This window comes from Meriones unguiculatus, chromosome 4 (genome assembly GCF_030254825.1).
Source record: "Meriones unguiculatus strain TT.TT164.6M chromosome 4, Bangor_MerUng_6.1, whole genome shotgun sequence".
Lineage (NCBI taxonomy): Eukaryota > Metazoa > Chordata > Mammalia > Rodentia > Muridae > Meriones > Meriones unguiculatus.
Genome location: NC_083352.1, coordinates 13,840,233 through 13,846,252, shown reverse-complemented (window position 1 = coordinate 13,846,252; position 6,020 = coordinate 13,840,233). Strand labels below are relative to the sequence as shown.

Below are 6,020 nucleotides of genomic sequence, written 5' to 3'. Positions count from 1 at the left end.
GGGATTCACAAAGTCTTCCTTCATGAGGGTGATCATACCCCAACCACACAAAGAACTGACTGTCCAATCCACTGGCATTCAGTCTAGTCCATGTTGTACACTATCTGAGGACAGAGGGCTCCAACTTCAGAACACAAAACCCCTTGTCTCATGAGCTTATTAAATTAGGAAATACCTGCCTCTTTTCTTTCCCAACCACTGAAAGGTAAATATTGAAGCAGATGGGAAACAGGAGAAGAGAGCAAGGCCCCTTCATCATTATCAGTGGGAAGGGAGGGCTGTCTCTGAACACACAGACCAACATCATGATGGAAGCTCTGAGGACAGAGGAACATCAAAGGGATCCTGAGGACAACAGTCTGTCCCAGTTCCCATCAATGAGAGACTTCTCTAATTGTGGGGATTGTCCCCACACCTTCTCATGACAGTCCTATAAATGCAGGCTGCCTCCTCATCTCTACACACTGAGCTCCTGCTCACCAATCCTCCAGGTGACCCTCAGCCATGAACACTTGTCCTCCTCTCTGCTGTTGTCCTGCTGGCCTTCCTGGCCCAGGCTGATCCTCTGCCAGCACCAAATGAGGAGACTAAAACTGAGGAGCAGCCAGGGGTAGAGGACCAGGATGTGACCATCTCCTTTGGAGGCCCAGCAGGGCTTTCTCTTCAGGATGCAGGTGAGTGGTGGTGCCCAGTATGATGCAGGCTTGGAGTCTCCTGAGAGAGGGTTGAAGGTGTGCCCTGGAATCCCAGCAAGAGTAGTCTAGTTCAGGTCATTGTTTCTTCTCATCTCTAGGAACTTCACTGTCATATTCATAGAAGTAACAGTGAGAGTAAAAAAGTTTACCTGATTTTCTTTTTAAGATTTTCGGTCTAAAAATTTATCTGTGGAATTGATTTAAAATATAGAATATATTGATCAGTACTTTTTTATATCTGATAATTTTGTTGTACAAATAAAATTCTTCTTTTCTTAAAAGAATAAATTTAGGAACCATTTACCAATGCATGAATGTGTTGGTTAGGAAATCACACAAAAATGTGAAGGACTGTGAAATGGGTGTTAAGTCCTGCATGGGATCAACACTTATTAAATGTCTTATTTTCAAGTGTTTGAAGTGATCATGGGGCTGGCTGTGATGTCACCAAAACAACAGACCTACTCTGTGCCCTGCACAGTGGGCACACTATCGCACAGGGCTGGCCTCCTTACTTAATGCCTGATGCTCTCCTTGTGTCCACAGGCTCAAGAAAGGTCTCAACATGTTACTGCAGAAGATCCTGCAGAAATTCAGAACGTCCCACTGGAGTCTGCTTCGGATTTCTAACACGCCGCATTTTCTGCTGCGACTGAGCATGGAGACCAGAGACAAGATGACCATGTATTCTGAAACCTTGTGACCTCTCATTCCCCTTGTACTTAGCCTCAATTGTTTTTCTTTCTCCAATAAATTTCTTGCAGAAAAAAAATATGTTTTTATATCTCTTTGATGTTTTCTATGTGGCTTAGTCAGGTCAGGACTCCTCCCATTTCCATAGCAGAATCTTCAGTGAATTACAAAACAAGTCTTGGTTACATTTTGACAGTCGAATCAAGGACAAACAGAAGGTCAGCTACAAAATGACAAGACACCAGAGAGATTAGCTCCAGCTGCTTCTCTTGTCTGTGAACTCTATTGTTCTTTAGATTAGACTGCAATCAAAAATGTGTCTCACATTTTTAGGATCCATTTTTAGCTGAAGGATATTAAGGTTGTTGCCATTTTCTACCTATTATGGACACAGCAGCAATGAACATGATTGAGAAAGTATCTGTGGAATAGGATACTGACTCCTTTGGGCATTTGCCAAGGTACAGCTGTGCCATGGAGAATTACTTAAAATCCCAGGAGAATTAGCCACAATGGTTTCCATGGTTTCTGCACCAGATTGTAATCCTACCAACAGTGAAGGAGGGTTCTGCTTTCCCCATACCCTTGCCTACATTTGTTATCAGTTGTTTTCTTGATCTTAACCATTCTGACTTGGTTTAAATGAAGCATTTGACCCACATTTAATTGGCATTTCTTAACTTAAGAATGTTGAAGATCCTTTCCCAGTCCATAGGCTGTTGGTTTTTTCTTAAGACAGTGTCCTTTGCATTAGAAAAGCTTTTCAGTTGCATGAGGTCTCATTTATTGATTGATCACCTTAGAGCATGTATTGTTGGTGTTCTGTTCAGGAAGTTTTCTCCTATGCCAATGAGTTCAGGACTCTTCCCCACTTTTTCTTCTAAGCGATTTAGTGTGTCTGGTTATATATTGAGGTCATAGATCCACTTGGACTCTAGTTTTGTGAGAAATATGGATCTATTGGCGTTTTCTACATGTAGATATCCAGTTAGACCAGCATCATTTGTTGAAGATGCTCTTTTTTCATCGTATGGTTTTGGCTACTTGGTCAATCGTCAAGTATCCGTAGGGGGTGGGTTTATTTCTGGGTCTTCTCTTTGATTCCATTGATCCACCATTCTGTTTCTATGCCACTACCATGGAGTTTTTATTGCTATTGCTCTGTAGAACAGCTTGAGATCAGGGATGGAGATACCTCCTGACCATCTGTTATTGTACAGAATTGTTTTGGTAATTCTGAGTTTTTGATTTTTCCATATGAAGTTGAGAATTATTCTTTCAAGTTCCATAAAGAATTGTGTTGGTTTTTTGATGGGAATTGCATTTCACCTGTAGATTAATTTTGGCAGGATGGCCATTTTCACTATGTTCATCCTACCCATCCATGAGCATGGGAGATCTTTCCAACTTCTGATACCTTCTTCAATTTCTTTCTTCAGAGACTTGAAGTTTACTTCAAAGAAGGCTTTCACTTGCTTCGTTAGAGTCACACCAAGGTACTTTATGTTTTCAGTGGCTATTGTGAAGAATGTTGTTTCCCTAATTTCTTTCCCAGCCCTTTTGTCTTTTGTATACAGGAGGGCTTCTGGGTTTTTTGTTTTTGTTGTTGTTTTTTGTTTTTTTGAGTTAATTTTTTATCCAGACACTTTGCTGAAGGTGTTTATCAGCTGAAGGATTTCTCTAGTTGAGTTTTTGGGGTTGTTCATGCATACTATCATATCATTTGCAAATAGTGATACTTTGACTTCTTCCTTTCCAGTTTGTATCCCCTTCATCTACTTTAATTGTTTTATTGCTCTAGCTAGGACTTCAAGTACTATGTTGAAGAGATAAGGAGAAAGTGGGCAGCCTTGTCTTGTCCCTGATTTCAGTGGGATTGATTTAAGTTTCTCGGTTTAGTTTGATGGTGGCTATATGCTTGCTGTACATTGTCTTTCCTATGTTTAGGTATTTGCTTTGTATTTCTGATCACGCCAAGACTTAAACATAAATGGTTGTTTGATTTTGTCAAATGCTTTTTTAGCATCTAAGGAAATGATCATGTGTTTTTTCTCCTTTAGTTTGTTTATATGGTGGATTACATTGATGGATTTCCATATATTGAACCACCCCTATATGGCTGGGATGAAGCCTACTTGGTCATGGTGGATGATATCTTTTATGTGTTCTTGGATTCAGTTTGCAAATATTTTATTGAGTATTTTTGTATCAATATTCATAAGAGAGATAGGTCTGAAGTTCTCTTTTTTTTGTTTGGGTCTTTGTGTGGTTTAGGTATCAAGGTGACTGTGGCTTCATAGAATGAGTTTGGTAATCTTCCTTTCTTCAACAAACCTATATCTGATAGAGGGATAATATCCAGAATATATAAAGAATTAAAGAAATTAAAAAAGCAACAAATCAGGTAATACAATTAAAAAATGGGGTACAGAGCTAAAGAGAGAATTCTCTGTAGACGAAAAGAGAATGGCAGAGAAACACTTAAAGAAATGCTCAATGTCCAAGGTCATCAGGAAGATGCAAATCAAAATGACCCTGAGATTTCCCATTACACACTTAAGAATAGCTAAGATTAAAAACTCAAGTGACAACACATTCTGGAGAGGATGTGGAGAAAGGGGACCTCCTCCATTGCTGGTACAACCACTTTGGAAATCAGTCTGGTGCTTTCTCAGACAATTGGAAATGGAGCATCCTCAAGATCCAGCTATACCACTCCTAGACATATATCAAAATATGCTCAAGTACACAATAAGGACATTTGTTCAACCATGTTTGTAGCAGCTTTATTTGTAATAGCCAGAACCTGGAAACTACCCAGATGTCCCTCAACTGAGGAATGGATACAGAAATTGTGGTACATTTACAAAATAGACTACTACTCAGCAATTAGAAAAAAAGGAAATCATGAAATTTGTAGACAAATGGTGGGATCTAGAAAAGATCATCCTGAGGGAGGTATCTCAGAAGCAGAAAGACACACACAGTATATACTCACTGTGTATATATCCACTTATAAGTGGTTACTAGACATGTAATATAGGATAAACCTACAAAAAGAGGTACACCTAAAAAAATCTAAGCAATCAATCCTCTCTCAGAAAGACAAATGGGATGGACATTGGAAGAAGGAGAAAACAGGACAGGATTCTACCACAGAGTGCCTCTGAAAGACTCCACCCAGCAGTGTATCAAAGCAGATGCTGAGACTCATAACCAAACTTTGCGCAGAATGCAGGGAATGTTATGAAAGAAGTGAGAGATAGCAAGACCTGGAGAGGACAGGATCTCCAGAAGAGGAACAATACCAAAATATCTTGGCACAGGAGTCTTTTCTGAGACTGAAACTCCAACAAGGACCATTCATGGATATAACCTAGAACCCCTGCTCAGATGTGGCCCATGGCAGCTCAGTATCCAACCGGGTTCCATAGTAAGGGGAACAGGGACTGTCTCTGCCATGAACTCAGTGGCTGACTCTTTGACCACTTCCCCCTGAGGGGGGAGCAGCCTTGCCAAGCCACAGAGGAGGACAATGCAGCCAGTCCTGATGAGACCTGATAAGCTAGGGTCAGAGGGAAGGGGAGGAAGAGGACCTCCTCTATCAGTGGACTTGGAGAGGAGCTTGGGAGGAGATAAGGGAGGGAGGGTGGGATTGGGAGGGAATGAGGAACGGGGCTACAGCTGGGATACGAAGTGAATTAACTGTAATTAACATATAAAATTTTTTAATTTAATTTAAAAAAAAGAATGTTGAACACTTTAAAATTTACTTCTTAGGTATTTCTACTAGTTCTCTGAAGTTTGCTAAAACCTGTAAACCCATTTGGAATATAATTATCAGACTCTTCTCAGATCTATGCCCAACTTTCCTACCCAAGGTTATTATTTTTTTCCTTTAAAAAACAATCTGTCTATTGAGAACTTGGGTGTAACCCAGATCCAAACATTAGGTGGTGCTTGGGGTGTTTTGTGGAGAAATGAGGGGAAAGATAGAAGGTCCAGGAGGGAAAGAAAACTCCGAAAGAAGACCAACAGAATCAAATAACCTGTTCCCAGAGACCCAGACAAAGAGCATTCATGGATTGGACCTTGATCCAAAACACATATGTTACTGATGGACAGCTTGGTCATCACGTGGTTCCGCTAGCAACAAGGGAAGGGGGAGTCATATCTGACATGGACTCAGTAGCCTGCTTTTGGATCACTTTCCCCTAGCTGGGCTGCCTTTCCTGGCCTCAATAGAAGAGGATGTACTAAGTCCTGATACAACTTGAAGACCTGCGGTGGGCTTGTAAAGGGAGGGAGAGGGGCTTTCCCCTTTTCTGAGGAGAAGGGGAGGGGGAAAGAAAGAAAATTGTGGGAAGGTGGGACTAGGAAGGGAGGATGGAGGTGCCTGTGATCAGGATGTTAAATGAATAAATGAATAAATTTAACAAAAAATATCTTTAAAAATCTATCTAGGAGCTAGAGAGATGGCTCAGAGGATAAGAGCACTGGCTGTTCTTCCAAGGTTCCTGAGTTCAATTCCCAGCAACCACATGGTGTCTCATAACCATCTAGAATGAGATCTGGAGTCCTCTTCTGGCATGCAAGCAGAACACTGTATACATAATAAATAAAATAAGTCTT

The 6,020-nt window shown here is 40.7% G+C and overlaps 1 long non-coding RNA gene across 1 annotated transcript; it reads left to right on the top strand.

Moving 5' to 3' along the window:
- Positions 1-434: 434 nt before the first annotated feature.
- On the top strand, positions 435-1,469 carry LOC132653470 (uncharacterized). Its single transcript, XR_009591201.1, has 2 exons — positions 435-674; positions 1,242-1,469. It is a non-coding gene; the product is annotated as an uncharacterized LOC132653470 (long non-coding RNA).
- The last annotated feature ends 4,551 nt before the right edge of the window (positions 1,470-6,020 follow it).